We start from the raw sequence: 15,762 nt of genomic DNA on the forward strand, positions 1-15,762 counted from the left end.
TGAGTTTTGACCTTAGCAGGGACATTGTGTCAACGTTTTTTTTCTAGACGGTCTGCGAAGTTGACAAAGTAGAGAAGCTTCAATTAAATTATACAACACTCTGTAAACATGTTAATTTGTGCTGTAAAAACCTGTTTTTCAATCAGACATTCCACTAACTGCAGGATTTTGCACTTCAACATTGACTTCATTATTGGACACTGGAGGTTGTTGCTTGTTTTATAACAGATCTGTATCAACTATGTGACTGTATTGGACTAACTGTTACCTGAGCACACACTGCAGGGCAATGATTCAGTGTGTTTATTCATTTGGAAATACTATAATATGATATAAAACTATGTAAATATTCCATTGTGTGCGGGTAAATAGGATTGTTTTGTTATTTTCCGGATGGTTAACACCTTAGGCAAACAGGTTATTAACCAACCAAATCAAAGCCAGTTGATAGCTCGATCTTAAATGAGTTTTAGACGACTCCCTGATTTGTGCAAAATTCTGGACTGCCGAATAGAGAAAGATCATTTGGTTAAGGGTTTGTTGAAAAACCACTGATGATCACACAGTGAATACTGGACTTTTGAACAGGAGATCTGACTAAGAACTCCAGAAGATGCCCACAATTGCCCATGATCCTCTGCTTCAGCTGGATGTGTAGGTAATGCACATGGGTTACTCTGAGTTCTTCTTTCTGCTTTCTTCTCATCAAAATCATTCTAATACAGATTATATTATTGTTGGAACTTTTATATTTTTATTCCAGTTGCCTCACTACATAGATTAAGACAGGTATTGTAAATCTTGTGTATCCTATGAGTCCTACAAGTTCACATTTCAACCTCACCACAAAGAGATAATTACAAATGTAGATTGACTTCTCCCCCAACTCAACCTTTTTGCCTTGTACTGTCTCTCTATTTCAACCCTTTCTTTCCCTTCTTTTACATCCTCTCTGTTTTTCACATCGTTTCATCAACCCCCCTACTCTTTTTTTTTCACACATGCTTTCTTTGTGTCAGTTCTTCTATTCTCTCTATCTGTCTCTGTCTCTGTCCCTTTTTTTTTAACCTCAGGCGTCCAGTTGGCTGGCACTGAAGATGCATCAACCAAAAATGATGTCATTAATTATTTGGGAAGAGATTATGTGATTAAGCGTCTTTGTGTGTGAGAGAGTGTGTGTCTGTGTATGTGTGTGCCCTTTGTATGTGCATCATCTGAATGCCTCTGTGACTGTGTGTGTGTGTGTGTGTGCATGTGTCTGTAACTGTGTTGTATCTGGTGGCCACATAATTAGATTTGGATGAGAGCAGAGGGCCTGCATGCATGGGAAATTTGTTTGTTAAATTGTTGACCTACAATTATTATGTTGATGCATACAAACAAACACAGGACCAACATACAATCACACTAACACATAGTGTCACACTCCAATATCTGCTCCTGCAAAAGATGAAAAGAAGCTAAAACAAATAAAATAAGTGAAATAAACGGTGCTGACTGTAAAGATCAAACAATGAGGTCTCCAGTTTAAAAAATGAACGCATTGTGAGCAGCACATAAACGCACACTCATACTGTATTAGGATTCAGGTCACAGAGTTTTTTTTATCAAGATGAGGATGAGGATGAAGGGTCAAAGAGGAGCTGGAAGATAGTAAGTAAGAGAGAGAATATATAGGTTAAGATATAAATGCAAAAGGATGTTCAGGGTCTTTAGTTTACATCACGGTCCAAATAAATCAAATGTGGTTCAGGACACTGTCAGTTCATCCTTTGCGCCAGATTGTGATTCACCATAATGTTGTGTGTGAGTTGTGTGCATGTGAGGGGAGGGGTCTGGAGAGGAGGGCAGAACGTTTTATAGGCCAGCTGTGTGTAGTCTTTTAGTCAGTCAGTGACCCAAATTGCAGAATAAAAAAAAAAAAAAAAGAGAGAAAGAGAATGAGAGCGCAAATAAGAGGAGTGCGTGTGAGAGGAGGAGGAGGAGGAGGATGGGGGTAGATAAAGGGATGAACAGGGGTGATGAACTTATAGGAGGATGAGTAAAGACATCCAGGGGAGGAGGAAATGGAGGATAAGAGACTGTGGTTGAGGAGAAAAAAAATAAATGAAGGGAGAAAAGTTGGGGGTGAACGCAAAGAGAGAAAGAAATGGAGAGTGAGAGTGATGATATTTATGAATCTGTAATTGTGCAACAGATATAAAAAGCTTGTTATTCTTTCTTTGCCTGTTTTACATTTCCAGAGGAAGAATAAAAAAAAACACTTTGCAACAACCATGTTGGCTCATCACACAAATGCACAACCGCTCCCTGCAGCCACAGCATGCATACTCGGGGCCTGTGTACCAAACATAGCAACACACCAAAACATGCATAATGCAAGAACAAATATCCAACGCATGCCAAGCTGTTAAATCGACACATAGAGAAGGATAATTAGCTGCATTAGGATAGTAAAGTACCCTTGACACAAAACGGCGCATTAACAATTTATCACTGTGTTGCAGATTTAAGTGGAAATTCATCTTTTTTAAATAATTAAACATCAGAGCACGAGGGTCATTATGACATTTGTAAAAGCACACAACATATACAGTACATATCAGAAAGTGACAGAATATGTAATGCTTGTAAATATATTTACAGTCAAATAATGACATTTGCGATTCAGAGTAGGGGAGCACGCTAAGAAGGATTGGAAACAAGGGCAGCATGCATTAGCATCACTTTCAGGCTTCACATCTGCCCGCTGCCCCGCCGGCTTACAACAACAACAACAACAACAGCACTGCTGGGGTTTCAGCAAGAGTGCCACGTCAATAGTTCAGGCTCAGAGATTCTACTCTGATGTGGTGAAAATGTAAGGATTTGATGAATGATTCTGTTAGAGAACACAACACACCAACTCTTTGTGCTTAAAGAGTCGCTGTGATTAGTTTGCTGTTTTCTGCTTTAAAATTTGTTAAAATCTGTTTTCTCTGTGAAAATTCTGTTGGCATGATTTTTGACACAGTTACAGGTCTTATGAAAATGTCTCAGTTTAAGTTGGATAAAAGTAAGCAGCTGTTTCAACCTACATGCAGAGCTGTTGGTAAACCTGCAGCCTATTGATACGAGGATTGATTATCAAAAACCGTTTACAACATGGAACAACAGCGAGCGATCGAAAGTGTATCTAAGCTACACTTGTAAATATAATGACACAACCAAGTGCAACTTGTGCAGCAAAGACATTTCATGCAAGTGAGGAAGCACATCCTATATGATGACGCATTATGGTTCTTTGTCAGGGCGTGAATATACACCGTCTACGTTATGCTCTCGTTCCAATTTACAATAACAACCTGGTGACTGGAGGGGTAGCGGCTGTAGTATCACCTCGTCACAGCCGGTACAAAACACAGTTAACCTCATATGCACATTAATATTGAGCTAAACGAATCATGTCTACAAATATTTCTAATATAAATGTTTTTTTTCAAGTTCAGAGAGCGCCCCTCATCTTCTAGGTCCTACAAAGAGACCACCATTGGACAGAATCTCTGTTCACTTTAGCGATTAAGGTCAAGATGGTTACAAGATTTGTGGTGAAGGGGTTAAACCCCTTTGCAACAGTTGAGCCACCAGTAGCCAGTAGCCTATACAAATTGCATTATTGATATCTGGTTATTCATAAATATCCAAAGATTTTAGCCTTGTTTATTATTGGTGTCATCGAGGCCTGCATGATATCAAAAAGATATGTGAGGTTGATCCTACATGTGCCAACAATAAAGATGAAAGAAAATTGGAATCAAGATTGAATTAGAATCAAATTTGATTGAAGTGGAATTGGAATCGATCAAGTTGAAATGGTACCCAACCCTAATCGATACCTGTGTAGAGTTATTTTTCTTCTTTTAGGTTTATATCTGTTTAACTTTTGAAAGAGGTATTAGAAACTATGATCACTGATGTGCAAGGGGCATTGTGGCCTAGTACTTTTAATGCAGATTCAGGGGCAAATACCAGCGTCATTATTTATACCCACTCCTGCTGGGCTTTGCCGTATTTCCAGTTGAGCAGTCAGGAACAGTTTTAATATTTGGGCGCATGGTGTTGATAATACTGAAAGCAGCAGACCGGGAAAGCAGTTCAAATCTGTTTCCCCCTCCCCCGACAATTTCTGCTGTCTAGGTAGAAAAACATGTTGCAAAGCTTGTGAAGTGTGTAACATTTACAATCTCTTATTATAACATCGACATGGTTTGCATTTCCAATAAATCCTGCTGCAGCTGAAGAGTCCGTTTTGCATTTGTGTAATTATGGAGATGTGTTAATTTATAGCTGTTTACGTCCTTTGTTTTCACAAGACTTTCAGAAACTGAAAGTGCTAATTTGATTTAAACAAGATATTTGAAACCTGTCCAGGACAGGTCAGATGATTTAAACTCACTTAATAGGACAGATTGCATTGACTGCTTACTAACAGGTGCCAAATTGAGGCCATGTCCAGTTTGTGTAATGCTTTGATTGGAATGAATCCAAAACACACCGTGCTCAAAGAAGGATTTTTAACCACTCCATCAAATCTAGTTTTAATCAGGCTTTTATTTATTGGCATTTTAAACATGATTATGTAAATCATTAAAGCTTTGGTTCCTAAAAAGAGAGCCTCCTCACAATCAATAAAAGCAATAAAAGTATACAGCTTTCAGAAATTGGACGTCTCTCTTTCATTAAAATAGAAGCCCAAATTGCTCACTCAGCCATGGTGAAAACATTGATTTGGATGACTGACAGATCATTTTAAAACGTAAAATAAAATAATTAGCTGATTTCAATATAAATATTAACATATCTTCTGCTGTGTGTACCGTATTTTCCGCACTATAAGGCGCACTTAAAAGCCTTTAATTTTCTTATATATGGATCAATTGGTTAATTGGTTAAACATGGTTTCTGTACAAAGTCAGAGAATAGTTGACCCTTGAGTTTGAGCGGGCCTTGGTTGAATGAAAGAAAATAGAGCAATGTCAATATAAACTGTCTGCAGCAGAGGGTTTTTGTTGTCAGACTAAAGACCAAGTTGAGTGGTTTTCGATTGAGACAACATTAACCGTTAGCAAGGGAACATTAAACCCTTTGATAACAGTGTCATTGCAAGTTTGAAGTTTTTACAATGAAGTAAGTATTGATCAGAAATGTGTCTTTTTAACATATAATTTGAAGATGGAACCAAGTTCTGAAGTCCATTTGATCTCTATTTTATTATTTCTATAGTTTTAAAGCAGCAATGGATTATGAAATTCATATGGGGCCAAAGGTTGGACAGTCAAGTATGTTTTTTTATTATAACTTTAATCCTCCCAAAGTCTTACCCTTAGCTTAAGCACAGTCGTCTTAGTTGCACTGTCTATTGTCAGTGCTGGTTTGCTAAGAGGGTAGGTAAACTCAACACGAGAACTCCAATAATACCACGAGAAAAAGGGGGAGAGTGTTTGGATGGCACTCAACATTTTCCATGAAACTGGTTCCAATATACAGCAGTGTGAGTATGTGGCAGGCATCATGTCCCACTGAGCCAGCAGGACATTCAGGAACCCAGATTGGTTGTAAATTAGTTACACTTGGTTACAGGGACAAGCCTCTATGTTGGACAGAATAACAACACTTAGCAAGGAAATCTTTACTGCAATTATGTGTGTGACAGTGATGCAGTCAGATACTCTATAGAGCTCTGCAAATATAAAGAGCATCTTCAAAGGAGCATTGGCCTTCATAACAGCAAATCTGCATAACAATGCATTGGCAAATATATCCCTTATAGAAGACTGTCGTATATGTGGATAAAAAAAGAACAAACGGTTGGGAATCCACCAACTGGGACTTTCTTTGATCAAATGGCTAGTTAGGAGCATAGTTAGGGAAAAAAAGGGATAACAGAACCAAAAATGCAGTTTGATTTCTACTATCTGTGCCTTTAAAAGACGTAGAACTGTGTTGTGAATGAAAGCTCCTCTATAGATAAACCAGCTTCAGTTACCCTGATTACTATTGGGTTTTCCCATGTGTCAAAATCATGTTTGAGCAGATTTTAGGTGTTTTCTCTCCAGTTTTAATTATTTTAATTACAAATCTGCAGCACAGTTCAGCAAGCATCTGTTCAGAATATGAAAACAGTTTGTCTGCAGTAACAGTTCACAACATTTCCCACCCTCTCTTTCCTTTGTGGATCACTTTTGGATCAGTTCACCGTTTCCCTCCTGCTCACTCAGACTGGATTTCATACAACATAGCATCACACACAGTGAAAACAAAGAGAGACGCTAAGCTGATCCGACAACCAAACTGGTAATCAACCTCTAAACCAAAACTGTAATCTGTCTCTAAGTACCACTCTTCACTGGAACCAGTTCAACTTTGATCTGTTTCAATCTGGACTTGAGTCAAACTGCATCATATTCAGATGAGCTTAGCTTTGTCCAGCTCTGGCTGTGGTCCCTCCGTCGCCCCGTCTGTTTGGCACCAGGGAAGCCGCTCTGCCGCCAGAACTCAGATGGAAATCACACCAAATTGGATCAATACTGAATCCAGGAGGGAGCGCTGTCTTATTACAGCACAGTATAGGGAAGTTAGGCCTCTGATTACCTGCAATAGGATTACAGTAATGCAGAGACAAAAGAGGTAACCACACTTGAACAATCTTATTTTATTCGCACGGTTAGACCAAAGCAGTAGGAGGTAATCATACTGTATTGGATCAGTATTTAATCCAGCTTTATGACTCTGTCTTTTAACTGTACTGCATTAGGAAGTTACTCATTCTGTGTAAAGGATTACAGGATTACTGCCAAAAATCTGGTTACACAAAAATAGTGTAAAGAACAGCCCACCAATTTATCAAATACGCTTTGAACTTTTTGGATACCAACTTATCAGAAATATATCATGTTTTGCAACATTAGATATCGGTTGAGTTCCAAAATGAAAAATGTATTAATGTAATATATTTTTCTAATTGCTATATATCTGAAAATACAAATCTGTAAACCTGAGCCTTTGAAATTAAAAATTTAAAGCGTAAAGACAAAGCAAACCATGAGTTAACCACAATGCTAACAGCAGAAGCAGCAAAGATTTGGAATGTGTTGAAAAGCCAGTAAGGATGTTTAACTTTAGGTTAACTAATGGCTACCCCAACAGATTAGCAAGCATGATTAAAAAACAATTATCTTCCTGTAAAGATCCAACTTTAGTCCTCCAAACTAGTCACTTTTGTTTTCTTTAGAATTATTAAATTGACTTTAGCCAGGTTCCATAGCTGTTAAATAGTTTTCCCTGTCTGTTCAAACTCTGTTGGGAACAATGTGATGTTGTGGCAATTAACAATTAAGGTTCCATATTCACTAAGTGCAGCAAACAGATTAACTTGGGTTGCTACTTACACTTCTTAAGGCTCATCAATTCCAAGTTGGATGAGCAGTTCACTTGATCAGCCTCAGCTGAATTTGTTTGACACGGACCGCAAGTGTTTGTTTAATACTGAGCCCCCCATGGCTCAGGTAAGAAAGAAAGAAAAAGCCACTTGCTAATCTGTCCTTGGCTGTATCTGGTTTAGTAAAGTGATATCAAATAATAAAAAGATTGGATGTGATTGCATTAAGGAGGTCCGAATTACACCAAAAAAACCTTACCTATAGGCAGTTTGGAAGAATTCAGGCTATGTTTGATGGCAATGAGACGTACAATGAAGTTTGGATTCCTCAGAAGTCTATTGCAAAACAGTGACATGCTAATTTCTTAACTTGTGTCAATATGCGAAAGACTTAGTATGTGATGGGGTTACTTTTGGTCTACACCCACCTTAAAACTCTTCCATAAAACAAATGGTTTTAGTAGAAGAATGGAATTAGCCCAAGAAACCACAAAATCCAATACAGTGATCTCAAGTCTACGGCCTTTCTAGCAGCCCATAGAATCAGCTACACCCATCAGACAGTAGAAAACAACTGTTTTGAGGAGGAAAGGAAACACGACATCTTTCCTGTTTTTTTCCCTTTACTGTTGGTGTCGCAATCACTATGAAGTTATGATCGGTACCCGAGGAAAGCATACAGCTACTACAGTAGACATCTACTAAGAGTGCTTCAGATACAAATCCATCTGTACTGGGTATTGCGTCATTTCAAATATAGTGTAATTCAAGACAATAGAAGTGTCATTGCACCTATTACTTCAATCCCTCGTGTTCAGAGATCGAGGACAGGCTCTGCAGCTATTCTGACAAAAATGTAAAATTTTAAAGATCTGATGTCAATTCTTGTGTCAGAGATCAGATAGGGCTGACAGTCGATGAGAGACCAGAGGAGCTCAGGGGGAAGTTCCTTTATTCAGCAGCCAATGACAGGCTACCCTCAGCCAGCACTAATAACCTTTCAACCTTTTCCACTAAGGTTTCAAACCAGATTTTTTACAATAGGAAACCTCTCATACTTATTAAAGCCACTGTATATTTCAATCATTTAGCTGACAGTGTAATTGAAGCCATTACCAGGGTTCTTTGTGTGGTGGAATACCATCCCTATAGGGGTCTGGAAGAAATAGACTTATCTTTTTTTACATAATCTCTGAATCAGTGAACATGACAAGGCCTTGGGATGTGCATTAGAGCAGAAAAGAAGAGAGAGCTCAGCAGAACAGAGGGAACATCTCATCTTGTATTCTTCGTAGGTGTCTGTAGACTCCAAGGCATTCCAGCACATTTACATTTCCACATTAAAGACCCATTACACCATGCAGCCACTTAGAATAAGTGCATTCAGCAGGAGTTTGATGAGTATCCAAAGATTATTGTGTAGTCATAACACCCTTTTAGGCAGACGGTTGGGACTCAGACGCAGCAATTAGCTCCACCAAAAAAATGGGCAAAAATTGGCCTTATATATCCCTCATTCACCTTTAACCAATGTGTGAAAAATGCAAGCATCATCAGTATGTGAGGGTGGTTTTGTCTTGGACAGCTACTCCTTTGTCATTATTTGGTCAGGCAATTAAACTCAATACTAGTTAGTTCAGATTTTTCTGTAAAATAAAATATGAACCACTTTGATTGGTTATGTCCAATATGCAAAGATGAAACTCTTTCACCTCAGCTGCACACAGATCCATCTGTACTTATTTGACAATTATTGGGTCATTGTCGAACACCCATGATGAACATACTGCTGTATTTTTTTAGGTGTTGAGTACTGGTCACTTGGTTTAGCCTGTTGAATCAGCTGTGACAGCAGTCAGTCAGAGAGATCTGTATGACTGGCTGGTCATTTTACAAATCATCATAATTGTTCGGTCATAGAGAATGCCTGGCTTTGCTTCTTTCAACTGAATGAAATAGTAACGGCATGTTTCTATTAGTGTGTTATTTTATGCAGCTGTCAACGTTCTGAAAAATGATTGACATGCACTTTTAGCACTACTATAGTGACACCGTCTCGTGTGATTTGTAAAATACAGTACATGTCGCAGTGTGACATTGCTTTCTAAACAATGACTATCATCGGTCATATGGTGGTGGATATCCTTCTCAACGTGGAAGATGTGGAACTCAAAACTCTCCCAAATTTGTTCAAATTATCAATTGCTGTAACTTAAATGTTAACAACATCCATTCTACTCTGATAAATATCCAAACTGCTTGTTGGCTGCACACATAACATGTTCTAAAAATGTCATTACACAGTTTTGTCCTTCTTACTATTGATGTGCACAGAAGCTACATCAGCTCTGTGTCTATCTTCGTTGGTGGCTAACTATTATTAGTATACATCTCCGCCCTTAACAGAGTGGGTAAAACATCTGTTTTTTCCTTCCTGTTTAATGTTGCCCTTACAACATGCTGTAAGGCAGCCCATCCATACCTCCTCAAACTAATCAACACTAAATGCATCAATGCGTCTGATCGAGATCTGCTTTTACTTGTCAAAAAATGCAGCAACAGCACGCTACTAAAAGGGTCTTGGCCTTAAATTGGGATGGGCTTTTATTTCATGTTTTACGGTATTCACATTTTTCACTCCCAGCGTTTAAAATGATTCTTTAATATACTCCACGATGGTGTTGAAGTGTCGGACTTGTCTTTTTGTTTTTCTCTTTCATCATGTTTGGATTGGAATCACACTATTAATTTTTTAACTCTCGCACAGGAACAGAACCCGCCTGCTGCTTGGGCATCACTTATTGGCTCTTTGCAGGGATGTGCGAAGCATTTTATCATCTGGCCTTTGTTGCTGCTGGTTCTTTGAGGTTGGTTTTCGATTGTCCGGACTATAACAGAGAAGAATAGTGAGTACGGAAATCAATAAGCTGCAGCTTTCTGTGACTGAAAAACTGAACAAAGCTGACTCAGGGAACTGCAGGGTGCATTTTGGGGAAAATACCAGCTGGTTTACACCAATGCTAAACCACCATATACTTATAATGAATTCAATTACCATTGATTATTATTGTAACGCCTCATATTAGTTAAATCACACAGACTTAATTGATATCTGAGGTTACCTGATCTTGAAACTGATCCTTCTATATGGGCCACACATGTTTGTCGCATTCAGCTGGATATCTATAAATAACAGCAGAAACTAGGTGGATGTGCACAATCTGTGTTGTCTCTTTTACTGTAAAGAGGTGTGTGAGTCACTGCTCGTAATGAGTAGCTGAGCAGATAAATATGTGCTCACAGTAGGATTCACATTGAAGTCCTGCTGTGTCCTCTGGTTTAAATGGATATGTATGAACTGTGGCAGATATAATCACTTCTCTGCGCCGCAGTCCTTAAGAGGAAATCCTCCTGCTTAAACATTCAACATAATCAGCCTGGTTGAGTATTTCTGTGTGTGTCTGGCCTAAAAACAATAAGAGAGAGGATCTGTGAATATTATCTAATTGATTTCAGTGTCTATTCTGCCTAAATCGATGCGTTTTTCCGATTGCCCGAAAAGCATTTAACATTTTGAAATGAGGATTTGTTGTCTCTTTCTGTTCTTCATCATTTCTACCTTTGGATAAAATACACTTTTAAGACACCATGGGATGTTGGAATTTAAAACCAGTCTATTAAATAAAGCCAGATTGTTCTTTGCATCACTGCGGGGGTGGTCGGAAGGATTTGGGAAGAATTAAGAAGACAGTGTATGCGTGGAAGAGCAGACGTCTCCGAACTAACAGGACTTTTTGAAGTCCGGTTCAAGAGGAACTTGAAAGTCAAGCTGTCATCCGATATTTGGCAGGGCCTTGTCTGCGTCCTGCTGGGAGGAGGAAGGCCCCAGCTGATCCTGAGTGAGGCGACTGAGATTTGTGGAAATCCCTTCCTAATTAGACATTCTAAACTTTTTAAGATGGTGTCACTCTAGCCAAAAATAATTCAGCAATGTATGCCATCATCATGTTTGCTGCTCACTGACTGCTGCAGACTTGTATTAGCATTAGCATAGCATTTTTTTTACATTATATCAGTAAATGAAACACGCAAACACACAGACAAGGCTATATGAAAACAAAATCAATGAAACACTGAATTATTGCCACAATTTAATTTGTATAAAAATTAAATATGATGTGACGAAATGCTACAATTGATGTACTTATGTTGTGTTTTATGCAGATGTGGTGTAATATGGGTAATGTGTGACATAAGTTTGTTTGTGGTTTATTGCTTTCCTGTGTACATGTGGATTGTTGTTTGTTTCTGTTGTTTTTATTTGTTGTTTCTACTGTAGAAGAAGCTAAATGTATCCAAAACAAGTTTCCCCAAGGGGACAAAAAAGTGTATCGAATCGTATCCTATCGTAGTGTATCATGTCATATGATGTCATATTTATATTGCCTAATTTACAAAGAGAACATATAAAGACTAAAATATATAAATACATGGATAGATGGATAGATGGATGGGAAAGAAATGCAGCTTACTTTAGAGCAAAACTAAACACTTTTAAATAGATAAAACTCAATTTTAGGCCAGATATATTAAATATCTGCCAGACAAAATGAATGATGATAGTCATTGATGAAATAATCATTCAGTTCATGTTCAGTTTATTGTTTCTCATTTTCAAAAACAACACATCCCTCTCTCACTTCACAAACCTGAACTGAAAGATGTAACATGTATAAACAAGTTTTTTAAACTCATACAGGACGACTTATAACCTGTTGCCTCATGCCATTCTCTTTTTTTCAAGTTCACCTGTTGATCAGGTGCCTAAGTGTTACTTTGAAAATATTGGACATGGCTTTAGTTGGACTGAGTAAAGTGGGTGTGATTGTCTGTGTGTGTAATCTTGGTGAGAACTGTGCTGTATCCCACAGCTCAGGCCAGTATCAGAAGCCTCCTCACTTCACACACACTCACACATACACACAAACTCAGAGTGTGGAGTGCCTTCAGCTCAATGGGGGTTCATTACAGACTCACACACATCCCTCGACCCCCTGCTGTTCCTTCCCAATCGCTAATGCTGGAGATGCACTTTGATAGGAGTGTGTGTGTATGTGTGTGCGCGTGTATGTGATGACAAGATGGAGAAAACTAGTGCATTAGCATATGTGCGTGCCAGCTTGCATGTTTAAAACGATTGTGTGTATCAGTGTGCGTTTGTGTGCGTGCTGGCAGGGGGCTGACATGTTCATTTTTAGAGCTACAGCACAAAAAAAGGACTTCAATAGACAATTCATAAAGGAGGGACACTGAGAGATTTTGCAGCGTCCCAGTGAACCCGAGCTAAATTAGGCTAAATGCAATTTCAAAGCTTAATGACATGCACTTGCTGGCTTAATGCTAGTTCAAAGGCAATACAGGCATTTATTTCAATGCAAAAATAATGAGATAGAATGAAATGTTATCGTCTTCTGTTGTTCAGTGATGAAAAATCTTTGTTGGTTTCACAAACTTTCCCTCTAAGAGGCGGGTTTACTTATCAGACCAGAACTTCTTGTCAGCTCAGTAAATCTTCCTCAGACAATAAAAAAGTAGAAACATTAAAAATTGGCTGCAAAACAATGTTTGATGTAGTTTCTCTCAGTTCATGACTCTGCTTCAGCTCTGACAAACGTGAATGATAGAGAGATTTTTCAGTTTTCCATTCTGAGGTGCATTGGGGGAAGAGAACAAAGTTCCTTATCCTGGGAACTTCTCATTAAATCATAATTTACATGTAGGTACTATGGTTGAGTGAGTTAATCGGACAACAATGAAAGGAACTCAATGGGCTCATTCTCTTTTAAGAGATTTCTGAGAAAACATTGAAGGTCACATATTACACAAAATACACAACCATGGTTTTCTAACACTCATATTTGTCACTAGCCTTTTACAAACCGCCCACAATTATGACAAAAGTCCAACCTCTCCATCTTTTTTCCTGCTTTACAATTCAAAATCTTTGCTCAAACAGGCCGTTTGGAGATTTTCCCTTCATGACATCACAAGGGGAGGTAACTGCTCCCAGAGGTCGAGGACCCTCCGTACCAGAGCCTCTGAGTCTGCCTTCTCATCGTAAACAATAAGGCTTGAAGTGAGAAAGCCTGTGCCACTTCCCCTTCCAGGGAGGGGCGTGGTCAGACACAGCTCATTTACATATTTAAAGGTACAGACACAGAAACAGCCTGTTCTGAGCAGGGCTGAAATAGAGGGGTTTATAGGCATGATCAAATACAGGATCAGAGTGGATTTAGAACAAGACACTTCACACACATGTTTTTGGGAAGCTGTTTTGAGACTTCCTTAAACTAACTGAAAAGAGTTATAATATGTGACCATTAACAATTATAGATGGTTTGGTTGTCTCACATAATAAGTGTTGGTATGTCACTGCTGATTACTGATAAACATTCTTGATTATAAAAGTACTTCTTTGAAGAGGAGCAAACGTTAGTAGGTCATTCAGCACCCAGCAAAACACATTGTTAAAGTCAAACTGCGTCATTTGGTGTCAATTTAAAAATGATATATTCCAAAGTATAATTTGTAAACCCTCTGGTTTCTATAGGCTTCCACCGAGAAACTCTTCAAGCTGGCAGCCCTTTAAATGTACAGATTGTGATTAGTATGGAAATGCCGACCTGTTGCCCCTTTCCCGCATGTCATTCCTCTCTCTCTCTCTCTCTCTCTCTCTATTACACACACAAATACAGCAATCTTGCTGGGTTTTTGTGTGTCCTCATGATGCTGAGATTTCTGACTGTCTGGCTGTTAACAACATAACAAAACCTCCTCACCCATCTTATGACAGTAATAGATGACTTAATGCCAGTTTAATCCCACAGCAGAGATAAAGCAAGCTTACTGGGTGAGTGGGGTGGCAGGTCGACCCAGTAACACTAATGAAAAGGTCAAAGGTTCGATCTGCGTAACACTGAATGCTGTGTTTATCAGCTCCCAAAGTGTTCTTCATCAAAACACTGCACACCTCTGCTGCCCACTCACAGTCATTCAGTCAATCTCAGAGTGTCGGCTAAAAACAATCGAACAGCACATGCACACAAGTAGTCACTGTGTTTGTTTTTCTCTGTTTAAAAGAGAGAGCTCTATCGAACCCGATCCTAAGCTGCTGAATTAGGGACTGAGATGGATAATGGAGTGTGTGTGTGTGTGTGTGCGTGCGTGCGTGCGTGCGTGCGTGCGTGCGTGCGTGCGTGCGTGCGTGCGTGCGTGCGTGTGTGTGTGTGTAGCTTCACAATTAAGGGTATGCTTATGCGTCTCTTCCTAAGCACAGTCACATTGACATAGTGAAAGAGGCACAGATAGAGAAAATAGATGTAGAGATAGAGAGGGGCATTAGTCAGAGAGAGTTGGAGAGAGAGAGGGAAAACAGAGGGACAGAGGGTATGGGAGATTGGGTCATAGACAGGCAGGGTCTGGGTGACAGCTGTTGCACAGAGAGTTTATCAGATTAAATCTGACCATCTCCGCTGTGGGAGGGATGGACTCAGTTAACTGATGCCCTAACACACAGACACACACACACACACACACACACACACACACACACACACACACACACACAGTCACACACAGTCACACACAGTCACACACACTCATCAATGATAGACATTACAATGAGAGTGTCCAAAGAGAGTAAAAATAAGAAACATACAAGCAGAAAAAGAGAAAAAAATCCCAAAGTATGGTTGCAAAAGAGAACACTCTCCATTTGTATTAAAATAAACTCTGCATATTAACCGAATTTCACCTGAAAGGAAGACTCTGGTGTGTTCTGCCAGCAGAGTTAGAGACTCGTATTGGTACACCAGAAGTTAAAAAATGGAAGGATATAAGAGTGAAGAGTGAAACACTTAAGTATCATCTTAAGAGCAACAAGTCAGTCAGCCGTCCAAAGAAAGACATCTCCACATGTACAGAGTCAAAGAGAGAGAGTCTAATACTCATTTTTTGGATTTACCATTACACTAAGTGAAACAGCATCTGATCATTTCAATAACTCAAACAGCCAAAAAACTGTCAAAGTCATGCTCCATCATACTTGACATATTAAAGTCTATATTTACTTCTGTTATTGACCAGCTTAAAACATTAATGGTTACACTAATACTGTACTGGTCTGTATATAAGACGTGGTTTTACCCTTTACTGACTGAGGCCAGCTGTCAATGGAGGGTCCAGGACTTAGTGACTTAAAAGCAGGTAACCGACAACTGGGGCAGGGGTCTGATGCTAGTTTAAAGATAATGGTAATCAATGCAGGATTGTATCCATTTAAGATC

The sequence above is a fragment of the Labrus bergylta genome, chromosome 12 (genome assembly GCF_963930695.1).
Source record: "Labrus bergylta chromosome 12, fLabBer1.1, whole genome shotgun sequence".
Classification (NCBI taxonomy): Eukaryota; Metazoa; Chordata; class Actinopteri; order Labriformes; family Labridae; genus Labrus; species Labrus bergylta.